This window comes from Ciconia boyciana, chromosome 2 (genome assembly GCF_034638445.1).
Source record: "Ciconia boyciana chromosome 2, ASM3463844v1, whole genome shotgun sequence".
In the NCBI taxonomy this organism is placed as follows: Eukaryota; Metazoa; Chordata; class Aves; order Ciconiiformes; family Ciconiidae; genus Ciconia; species Ciconia boyciana.
In genome coordinates, this window is record NC_132935.1 from 112,357,845 (window position 1) to 112,370,262 (window position 12,418).

General features: G+C 41.4%; 1 protein-coding gene across 3 annotated transcripts in view; it reads right to left on the minus strand.

The window, feature by feature from the left end:
* Nucleotides 1–12,411, minus strand: part of RALA (RAS like proto-oncogene A) — a 29,725-nt gene extending 17,314 nt beyond the window's left edge. The window contains exon 1 of one of the 3 annotated variants that reach the window (XM_072853576.1): nucleotides 12,257–12,411. The gene's annotated coding sequence lies outside the window, so the exon portion shown is untranslated. Of the gene's footprint in view, nucleotides 1–11,507; nucleotides 11,992–12,256 lie in introns of those variants that run through there. The other 2 variants (XM_072853579.1, XM_072853577.1) reach the window with 2 other exon arrangements.
* Nucleotides 12,412–12,418: the final 7 nt, after the last annotated feature.

The window sequence follows — 12,418 nt, forward strand, 5'->3', positions numbered from 1 at the left end:
CCACAGCTCTGTGCTCTTAAGACATCATCAGAAGAATTGAGATCCCTCCAGCAAGAAGTCAGTAAACCACTAACAAACAGTAAACAAGTTCACAGCCTTCCGGCAGTCTCCCTGAGGCCCCACAGGGCCTTAGTGCCAGCTTCTGGGCATAGCCATGAACTATGCAGCAGCTTCTGATGTGAGAATAGGTATGTATTTCATGTGTTTTAAGTCATCATTTCAGCATTTTGTTTCCAAAAAGCCTCTTTGGCATCCTGCAAGAAGACTTCTGGGGAGGCACTTCCATGAAGAAATTTCTTGAAACCCATATGAAACAGCACAAGAAAACCCTTACAACCTGAACAGCACAAATAGTCTGGAAAAAAATCAAGGTCTTCAGATTTTAAACCTTACAATGTACTGAAAAGAAAATGAAGAAGCAGCTACATTATTGTCCACATAAAGAGCCGACAAAACACACAACACTCAAGCCCAACCACGTGTGTCTGCAGGGCTGATACAGACTGAACCTGCCACAGGCTGACTGATAAGCCCATATCCTTCCTTCCAACTGGTGTCTGCAACAACTAGGTGGCAAAGCAGTTCAGAAGTTGCTCTAGACAAAAACTAACCTATACTGGTTTTCAGACAGATTAGCTACCTAAACAAGCTTGCTGGCACAAAAGACAGACCAGAAAAACACATAGCTGAGCATGGGGAAAGCTGAACCGTAGCACCTCCAGCCTATAAACACTATGGAAAAACAATGCAAGTGCTGTAACGTTCCTCAACTGCAATTTAGCGCCTGTTGAAGATTCCTCACTTTTTGTTAAGTTATGTGATGGCTGTTATGGAACATTTGGAAGAATTCTAGATACTTAAACTGGTTTACCCAGACTGATCCAGAGAACAATAGGAAAAGAAACAAACTCAAGCACAGCACCTAGGTTAACACCAGCAGCAAGCTTGTTTTCATAGTTCAATTGACTAAAGTTACACTGTGAAGTAATTTTGGTAATATACATATTTAGATGAGAGTCTAGAATACTGTTTCTGCTTCCTCAAGTTCACTACGTGGCTGGTGCCCTATCTCAGTATTCTAATCACTGGGGGAACTTAGCTTTCTGAGGTTGACAGTGCTGAAGTATTGCTTTAACACAAAGTTTAAGAGTCATGTCTTCTCTTAGATTAAATTTCTAAGCATGGAGGTCTAATCTAGAATATTAACAGAAGGCATTCATTTTGTATTGATTTAACTTTAACATTATATACCATGAGGAGAGAATTAACAGTAACGGCAGTCATGGTACAAGAATGAACAATTACAAGTCACTAGCCTGTCAAAGCTACCCACACTAGAGACTTGCATGGATTCAGAGGCAAGACAGACAAACAGGTACTATGGTACTACAGCCAATTGTCTAGCGTAAGCAAAACTAAGGAGGAATGAAAGGCTGAAACAGAGAGGGGGACATCTGCAGAAGAGGTTCCCATACTAAATACCCATAATCAAGCCTGCTGACAAAAGTCAAGTTACATTCATGGGAGATGTTATGTAAAGCAGCTGCTACTACTGAATTTTATTCAGCATTTGATATACAAGACACTTTTTCCCCCCCTTCACAAAATGTAAGGGGCCAGGCATAGCCTACAAGGATGAATTTTAGTAACACAGGATCAACAACTCATGGTCTTCAGTTAGTGCTATTCAACTAAGGACTGAGGGAAGCACTTCAAGGGCACATTTAAGCTAGTGTCACCTAAGACATACTAGCTACAGCCATTTTCATCCTGTGTTTCAAGTGCAAGAAAGCACATTTGGAAGCTAACTTTTGTCAGATAAGTCAGGCATCGCTCACACTTGCACAGACCTGCTGCTTCCAGCTATTCTGCAAAGCAACAAAAATGGAGTTCCCTTGAAGGCACTATGCCAGAGCTTGCAGCATGAGCCTCAGCAGTTCACTTTTAAAATCAGTTCACTTTTAAAATCAGTTCAAGAGCTCTGCATTCAAAAAGCTGCTCACAGCATATTCAGTATCATAAAACCAGCTTTTTTTGTCAACCATACTTCAAAAGAAATCTCAACCACATCAACTGTGCCCTTTTCGCCCCTGTACACTTACACTTCAACGTTCACTAAAGAAATTTAAGGAAGATTTAAATGTAAGCATGTTGACTTGGCTTGAAGTAAATTCTTTAAACAAACTCTGAAGAAGGCTTCCAAAAGAAATACTTGAAAAATATAGGTTTGCCAGAACAAGTCCATAAATCAGGTTTTCCTCTAACACAAGTATCTCATTAATTGTTAACAACCCTATACTCTTCCGTTAGTTAGAAGTTCAGAATGTCAGATGTGCATTTTCTAGAAAAAGCAAATATCCATATGGTCATTTTTATAGCCAGAAAGGATGACTTAAGATCCACACTCATTAAACCCAAAACTCCACCCAAATAGTTTCACTGCTCTATAGGCAGGAAAGTTAACTTGTGACAGAGAAATCGAGAAACAAATGGTATCTGCAAAGCAAAAACAAGTTCCCACTAGGCTCATGGCAGGCTGCAGTCAACACTTAAGGCATCTATAGGAGGGATGCCATCCACGTATTCTGGTTGGTAGAAGCAGCCTTGTTGTGTTGCAGGCATCTTGCTTCACAGTGAGACAAGTTCTGATGTTGATAGCTCAGGGAGTTTATCCTGCTCAGAATAACTTATTTTGCCTCGTTAGCCAGTCATATAGTATTATGGTGAAAACTCACATGAACGCCATTAAATTCTTTCAAGGTATTATCACAGACAGAATGAACACAGAAGCCTTGTTTGAATTTCCTAAGAAATTCTTGACATAGAAAAAGTTTAAGTTTTCAAATAAAGCGTTTGAGGCAGGCACTGCTTTCTTCTGTGTGGTCAGTGCCTAGCTGGATGAAGTTTCAACAAAAGCACAGTAAGAATACCAAAATACACTATCCTTCACATTTTATTAATTGGCTTCTGGCAATGAAGGATGCAGGGAACAAGTGCTCCAGCAGGTGCAAGCACATTTATATCAAAGGCTGCAGCACAAATGGTGCAAACACACAGGACCGAACACAGGTCATTAACAAGACATCGAGAAGCAGGTACCACCAAATTCTCTGTCTCCTCTTCACAAATACAGGCAAGTTTTCTCTCTCCCCACAGGCAGACTGCATCAATACACCAGCCAAACAGAACCTAATAAAATAGGAGCATGTTGGATTTTGCATTTCAAAAAATTCCTTTTATTCCTCTAAGGAATCATCCAGCTGTAGCAAATAAATTTCATTAGTGAAATCTGACTTGGCAAAGTAAGTTACTTCATTCATTTTACGACTTTGCCATCTGTTTTACCACCCAATTACAAACATGTAAGTACTCTTTTGTGGTATTATTCTAAGAGCATTACTTTTGTAGCCATATTTTGTTCTCCTGTTTACATTCCACGCAGTGCAAATTGCTCCTCCCAAAATCCTAATCATTTTTCTGTTTTATTCAGGGGAAGAAGATTTCATATGCATGACTCACAATGAGACTGGCTTGCAAATACACAAAGACTTGTAATTAACCTTTTGAGTAGGTGATTCAAGGACACAAGTGGTTATAGACCTGATGTTGCATGGTAATAAAGCATTAATGAAGTTGAAACACCGTTTAGTCTGATCCCTCCCCATTTTTAAGTGCTGTTTATTCCACAACTATTAGATCTATGATTTGAAAAATCGGTAGTCATTCTAGTAGACCTAAAAGACCCAATCAGGCAATTAATTGTCTTTTAGTTCAATACATGCTTGCCAATCATAAGCTACATGGTAGAGTTTCATGGCTACTTCACATATTATGGGCATAAAACATGCAGTGGCTAGAAACAGATGGCATTCAGTTCATGAACTTAGTATGAAATTATTAATATTCAGATCAATTTATTAATTTCCAATTGCCAGTGCAAGGTGGTTTTGATCTTGCCCTGCTTAAAATATCAGACTTTTCTTGCAGTACCACAGAAGACATTTCCAAGTTAAGTGTTCTCAAATTGTAAAGTAGTAACATTTAAAAATTGCTTTTTGTTCCTATTTTAATTCTTATAGCTCTTATCATGCATGTGATAATTCAGAGCATTGCAAAACTGTTAAATGACTTACAAGAATGTAAGTGTGTAAGTTCTAAGTTGTAACAGAACAAACAATCTAAAAAATGTTCTTTACACAGCAATGTATTGAAAATCATGGATCAATTTCTGAACACAGAAGCAAGCATAATGTTCATTTTAGACTAGCTGGGTAACCAAGTGAAGCAGCTATCAAAAACTTCTGATAAACAACCTAAAAATTGGTTTTGGAATCACACTCCAAAGGCAAGGAGTCTTGGAAAAGGCACCGTTAAGGATGGTATACTATTGCACATCACTAGCTGGGTCTCAAGCATGTGTCTCTTCCTATGGCCAGACAAGCAATGCAAAAGCTAAAGGCATTCCAGCGGTGGTCACAGACCAAATCTGTTTTATTTAAAGGTCAGTCTCCTCAGGGAAAAACTACTATAGAATTCTGTCTATAGTGAAATCTGGTATCTTTATCAACATTTACTTGATTTAATTCTACACGTTGCAACACTAAACACTACCAAATGTGAGCTGTATTCCTTTCTGTACACATGAACTTTTAAATTCCAGTGAGAAGTACACGACCTAATACCTTCTCAATGTTGCATAGTGTAATATAGGATTTCCTCTGGTCTACAAAACCTTCACTACTGCTGACTTATGAAAACATTTTATTTCCAGCTGGTCACTTGCATGCTTTCAATTCAGCTGCGGTACTTCTAATAGCATCAGTTCTCTGCAGAGTCAGAAGCTAATTTTACAGCATTTTTCCTTGAGGAGTTTATTTCTTTTACCTTAATACGCACACAGTCTGAGTCCTGCATAAAGTCTGGAAAAGTTAGTGTTGTTAAAACCCATTGCTGTTGTTCACAGATAATGGTCAGCATGAAAGATCTTACGTCTGTTGAGAAACAGAAATTATGTTCCCAAAAATCTCTCCTTCAAACTACTGACAATCCAAGAATAACTACGCCATCCTGACTGGGTTAGTTATGACCATTTCAGTATTTTATCATATTGTATTTCACTGTTCATATTTTTTTAAAAAATACCCTAGTATTTGGCTACAAGATTGTTTCTATTTCAATTTCTCCTCCCAGAACTTTTTTTTCCCCCGTATCTGTAAAAAAAGTCTTACCTTCTAAAATTGTAGTAAAACCTATTAGAAAGATTGCAATATAAAACTTTGCTCCTCAAGCAATGGATGGTTTTCTTCAAATTTTCCAGTCTACTCTTAAGATCACTAGAATTAATTTGCTTTTGCAATGCTCTTCAAAATACTCCAGCCTGAAGAAACTCACTTAAACTATGCATGTTATACACATAGTCTCAGTTCTAACTCATATATCTTGCAAAGAATGCTTTTGTTAGATTATTTCATTCCTCTATCTGTTTTGACTGCAAGAGTTATAAAGCTTAACCTTTGCAAGGCAGAAAATACAACAGATATAGGTTAACCTTCATTTAATTTTAAGAAAAGCAGATGCTCTTCTCCTAGAAAAATTCAACATGTGCCAGAACAAGTTACCTAAAAAGATCAACTTTCCTAATAAGATCCAACAAAAAACTTTAAAGAGACAGGACCATAAAGAAGTTTCTCAAAATAAAAATCAGGAACCTTCTAAGGTTTTTGAATTATTCTAAAACCAAACATTTCATATCTCACACTCTGGTTCTTGGGCAAAGAAGAGTTAAGAAATTCTAGCATTTTGGTGAGCAGGTACACTATAAAATCTTTCTTTTAAGTGTAATTGTAACTGTAAGCCCATCAGTAAAACTAAGAACTACATGCCCAAAGTTAGTGATTGACAGGGAGCCAGTTGCATGAGAGTACACATACAGGCTTTCCTAAAATATTTTGTGGATCAGCTACTGGCCTCTTGAAGAACACCCTCAATCTACAAATTATAACCTCCCTAGCTCTGAACACAGGAAATACCATCTGTCAATGCCTGCAATGGGATTCCTTAACAAAGCACAGAGACATTAGAGATGTGCAATATATATTGGTTAAAAGTGAGCATTTTCCCCTCACAGCAGTAGCAGAAGGGTAAAAAGTTGAGATCGCGACTTAATATCCAAGTTATTATCAAAACGAGATGTAAGAAAGGATTGAGACATAGCTTGGATTGAGATTTAGAATTTAACTCCTCTAAATACAAAAGGCAGCAACAGCTCCTGCTCAACTGTTGTTACACAACCACACCTGAGACAAGTTCTTCCCAGAAAGAATGCTGCACTTGGAAAAACCACTTGGTTAACTTCACCATTTTTAATATTTCTGAAACAAATGCACCTGTATTTTTTAATTAAATGTTCTAAAAACAGTCCTGTGTTACACTATACACTAAACCAAAATGAGTACTGACGCAAACCAAATTAATAATTCAGACTAGCAGCTTTCTTATTGTTCTTTATCACAGTCGTTTAATTTTTCATTATCGTTCTTATCACAGTCTTCATTAAACAGGGAAAAACAATCAAGTACTAGTGTTTTATGCATCTCAAGTTACAGTGGGCATCTTCCTACTGGGGTACTCCAGCATGTTGCAGACCACACTGAATTTCATGATGAAAGTTACACATAGCCATCTTCTTCCTTGCAACACTAACCATTTAATAACACTTCAGAGGGTGAACTTGCTTAATAGAAAGCAGTTTCTGATATTTAGCCTAATGCAGCTGCTCTTTAAATTCTGAATGACAATACTGGACTTTATAGAGAAGGAGTCCAGAGTGCAATGTTTTCTTTCTAGGTTAAGTTTTCCTGTTTTATTATATCCCTTACTTCCAGTGCACATGAATGAACTGGAATCTCAAAGTCATCACGCCTGATCAGCAGCAGATAAAAAATACACAACCTGGAGCATGAAGGAAAGATGCTTTAACAAATCGTACTTATACAGACCAGTGCTGCATCACTGACTTCACGATGTGAACTATATCAATGTAAAACAAATTTCATATTCATTTTCAAATCAGTGACAACTTCAAAAACATAAACATATAAAAGGTCAGAGAATTCAAGTTGCAATAAGGCGCATGGAGCTATCAGTCATGACCATGCTGGACCAGTCACTGAAGCATCGCAATGAACTCTTAATTTGGATATTGTTAAATATAAATTTCGACCTTACAGAAACCAGTTGTCAAGAGTGTGTGATTTAAAGTGTTATTTCTTAAAATACAAGAGTTCTGAGGATCGGAATGAAGCTTTATTTGCATGTTACACTACAAAAGTGGAATTAATTTAGGTGGTTAAGTGTGTAAAAACTTGGTAATTTAGTGGTGTCATACCGAAATAGCTCTTCCACACAATAACCACTTTAATTCAGTATCTGATTTTGCTTACTTTGATCTCCATGGGTAACACTGACAGATGATTAAGAGTGAGCTTCTACCACCCTTGCTTTAAGTAGGGCCTTCAGGTCCATCTACTCAAACATCTTCCATGGCATAACCTCACCAGTCAAGGATGGATTTTGTGACTGACACAGCATGCCTGCAGAAAAGTCTGTCACATTAACATTGTTTTCCTGTCTGTATAGTTTCTTTTATTTTGAGGTCTGAAATAAATCCCACTGGAGAAAGTGTTGCTGGAATTAACTACTTCCATACTAAAAGCCCTTTCAGGAAGCAGCACAGCTATACCAACAGGACTACACTGGTGCAGCCTTGAAATGACAGATTAGCTTTACTCTGTGCTGTCTGCTAGTACTCCCATTCAAGCCCATCAAAGAGAAGGACCATACCACACATAGCCCGCTTCTAACGTTCTTCACAGAAGTTTTGTGTCTGGAAGACTTCCATGTTTACTGCATTCTGTTTAATGTTGATGGAAACATTTCTGCCTGCCTATACGTGGGTGTTGTACATAAGCATTGCCAGACTGCTGGAGACAAGGATCAGAGTTAAAGATCAACTAACAGTGGCACAGAAGAGTATTAAGTTCGCATTTCAGAGAATAAAATGAAACAGGTACCAAGGCCTGAATGCACAACTGATCCTTGCTACCTACTAAGCACAGGTGCCAAGCTCCTTTGCAAAATCACGTTTTCCATAATTTGCAGAAATACTTGTTTGGTCATACAGTGTATTTACATGCTGTTTTTTAATGAAACCTTGTGGGCCGCTGCACCAGACATTCCCACACTCTTCCATCAAATGATGTAGTAAGCTTACTGTTATAGCGAAAAACACAATACATTCAATTAACTGTATTGGTAGGAATTCAATGTATATTGTAATTGCTTGAACTAAGGAGCCAATATCACAAAACAAGCATCATCAATTCCACTAAAGTAATGACTGCAGAGTTACTACGCAACCAACTCTCTTTATATCTCTTGTTTGTGCTACCTTTTTTGCATTCTTGGCTCCTCTCCATATTAGCATTATAAACTGATTACAGCATAGCTTGTTCTGAATTCTCTATAGTAACTGTCTTTTTCATTACATCTCCTCTCTTTATGTTATCTAACCTCTCCTACACACCTCTTTCTCCATTTTTCCCCTCTATGCACAGCCTGGATACTTCAGTGTTACCAATCTGTTGCCCTAAAAGTGCTGGGAATTTTGATAGACACAAAACTAATCCTAAACAAAACACTAGCAGTAAAGACTAAGCCACCCTCTAGGCAAAGGCAATCAATTCTCTCATCAGGTCATTCTAAGGCAGTGTTACTTAGCCTATACTACATTTCTTTCCAACTTGCTCCCACCCCTATATTCAGCACTGTTTCTTCTGTAGGAATTTCAGATTTTTTTTGCTGCTGTGTAGAGCTCCTAAGACTCGTAGTATAAGCCTAACCTGATGGTTGTGGGTTGCACATCTACCAAAGAGATTCAACAAACAGCTGTGCCCACTGACAAATCCTTGGTTGGTAGGTGCTCACTCTGACACACAACAGATAAGAAAACATGACGAGAAGCAAAACAGGATTTAATAACTCCCTGTTCTGTCTGCAAGGCACATTTTCTATAGTTAAAGTGACTCTAAGTTCTTTACATCCACAAGAACTATAAATAAGTTCAGATTCTGCAGACAGTAGGACTTACCAGTAACATTTTAGAACTACCCTGAGAGCTGATTTTAAGTACTGCAACAGACTAATAACATATAACCATTTCTTCCCTACTAAGTAATTTATAAAATGTAAAACATTTTGCAGAACGTTCAGTGGATGTACAGTAATTATACCAACTGTTCTATTTTCTTGGGTCCTCACATCAATTCTTCATAAGGTAGGAAGGAGACTTAAAACAGTTGTCCCATAATTGTGTGCGTGATGTGGGCAGGCTATAATATGTTCACAAGAATGCTGTCACTAGCCTACCAAACTACCTTGTTCACTTAAAACAGATTCCAATTTAGCTGCAAAGCAATTTCAATAGCTTGGAGCCATTAGAAGCTTACTGGAACCCGGCTGTAAGCACTCTCAAGGGGGTGGGGAGTTCCCTGTCCAGAACACATGTGATCAGTGACTTATTCCCAGGACCACTATATCCTATAGCACTTGCTAGGGTGGCAAAACAAACAATTCTAATCACGAAGTTATAAGATTTCTCATATAATTATTTCTTCTTCAATTGTGAAACTGCAGGGAAAATAATGCTGTTGTCAATTAGCCGAAATGCAGTTGCTTAAATAACTTTTTACGTAACAAGACACTGTACCTACATTATTCTTTGATTCTGGAGACTGCCACACATCAGTTTCTAAGACAGCAACATCCTTTGCCTCAGCAATTTTCTTCCAAGTCAGATGCAGTTGAAATTTACCAGGAGTAAAAGCTTATCTTAGACAGAACATCCCTGTTTCAGGGTAATCCCTTAGAAAAAGTATATGCAGGGATGTCAGTGCATGACTTAACTGAGGTTAAGAGCACAACTGTTCTTATGGAAGTCAGTCTGAGTACAGAAGACACATGGACCACTGCAAGATCTCCAACAACACTTAACAGTCTTGTGTTCCTCCTTGCTTGCTTTCAGCCAGCACTGCCTTATCCTCACAGCCACATCTCTCCCTGCCCCCCCCAGCCTACTATTTCTATGGATTATTTATGTAAAGAGTACATGCCCACAGGTGACACAGATTACAACAAATGCACAGCTAGGAGACATTCTAGCTTTCTCTTTCAGGACTAAAGATCCTCTCCTTAAAGTCTTAAAAAAAAAAAGACAACATTATTTCAACATTGCCAAAGTGCATGCAATTCAAAATACTTCACCTTAAAACACTTATATTTTTTCCCTTCCTCAACTTCAGAAGAACATGACAAAGCAAAGGCTAAGATCAAGGAATATGCAATAGTAAAGGAGTACATTCAGTATTTAGTATCACAGCTTATTTAACCCCACAGTTGACCTCTCATGCAGTGGACTGAAGGCTTCTTTTGATCTTTTTGTGCAACAATGTGTCACATTCTCCTATTTTTACAGAAAAGAAAAAAGGGTAAAAAATCGCTAGCACTGGCAATCCCTATAACTTTACCATTTGGGGGCTTCTGCAAAAAATGTTTGACAAGCTGTCTCACAAGCATAGACTGAAGGGTTTAAATCTACAGAGATTTACATATCACACAGTTGATCTTCATTCTGTTAAGAACACTCACAATTTCCCAGGATTTAAGTGTCAAGGTGCATGCTATTAGATGAATAAGTCAGCTGAAAGGAAGAGGTTTTTTAATTCAGAATCCAGTTATAATCACTATTAATTATCCTGATAACTAATAGAATGCCAATATCTTCTCCCAGTCCATGCAGCCCCTCTCCCAGGAACTCCTCTCTTTTCCGTTTAATTTTAATTGGAAAAGACAAAGAATGACTGATACCTTTTTGTGCAGACCTCTCCATAACCCACCTCCAGACACTGAAATGCCAGCAGAGGTATCTATCACTTCCACTCGTGGAAGTGTAATGGTTTGCACCGCAGAACGCAAAGTCTCTTTCCAACGAGAATTGGAAATGCAAGCTTAAAACAAAACATTAGGGTCATTTTGAGTCTGAAAATGACCATTGTGGCAGTCTTTCTGCCAGGACAGTTCAGTGATGCTACAAAGCAGATGCACAGATCATACATAAAAATCTCTCTCCAGGTGACTCTTGGGATACATATGGCCCACTTAATTGAGTCTCTTTAAAAATGAAGATGTTAAGGGGAAGGAGCTGAAGCTATTAGCTTCCATTTGAAAGCAACCCAAAAGTAAACACCAAATTATTTACCTAACCAAATACGTGAGCATTGAAAGGCTCTTTTATTTAGGGAACTTAACAGGCATACTTTGTACTTCTTCCTTTTGTTGCAGGCAAGCACAAGCTATAGTTAGCAGCAACGCCTTTTAACGTGTACCACTACAGAAGAGAACAGCACACGAAAGCGAGCAGCAATTAAACGTTACAGAAACGCTGCTCTTACTCATCCTCGGACTGCAACGTACACAGGCTCCGGCACCCGGCCGCTGACACACTGCCACGGAGGGATCCGCCGCCGCGGCAGCCGCGCCGTCCAGCCCGGCCCGGGGGATGAGAGCCCCGGCTCCTTCCCCCGCCGGCCCCGAGCGCGGCCCCTTTGTTCGGGGTGAAGTCGCTGCCGCGCCGTGCTCCGCCCTCCTCAGGTGCGGGCGTTGGCCGCGGTCACCCCGCGCCCTGAGGACGCGGCCGCGGCGGGGACGCCGCACCTGCCTCACGCCGCCGCCACTCCCGCGGCAACAGGAGGCGGCCGGACCCCGCCGCCCCCTCCCCGCTCCCCTCAGCGCCCGGGCGGGCAGCAGGCAGCGCCCGGGCCTGGGGCGGGAGGCCCCCAAGGTGGACGCCCGTAACCTTCAGGGAGCAGCCGGGTGCCGGCCGCCGGGCCCCCGAGGGAGGCTCCGGGCCCCGCCCGCGGCCGCGCCCGTCTCTCCCCACACCCCGGGGTGGGGCCGGCAGGCACAAACCGCCGGCCAGGGGCGGCGGGGCGGCAGCCGCGCCCCAAGGCGACCCCCGGGCCAGGGAGAGCGGCGGGCGCGGGGCCGCCGGGAGCCCTCGCCCGCCCGCTCCCCTCGCACCGCAGCGCTCCCCTAGCGGCGGGTGGGGAGGGGTCCCGGCGCTCTCCCCTTCCCCAGCCCCGGTAGCGAAGCGCCAGGCGGCTCGTCGCGGCTCGCCCCCGCCGCGCTGCGCCCGACTCACCTGCGGCGGCGGGGCGCGCTCCGCTGCCCGCTGGAGGAGCGAGTGGGGAGGGCGGGGCGGGCTAGGGGAGCCCTGGTGCCGCCTGGCGCCGCCCCCGCGCGCAGAGCCGGCAGCGCGCGCGGCCCGCGGCGAAGGGCGGGGCGGGGCCGGGCGGGGCGGGCC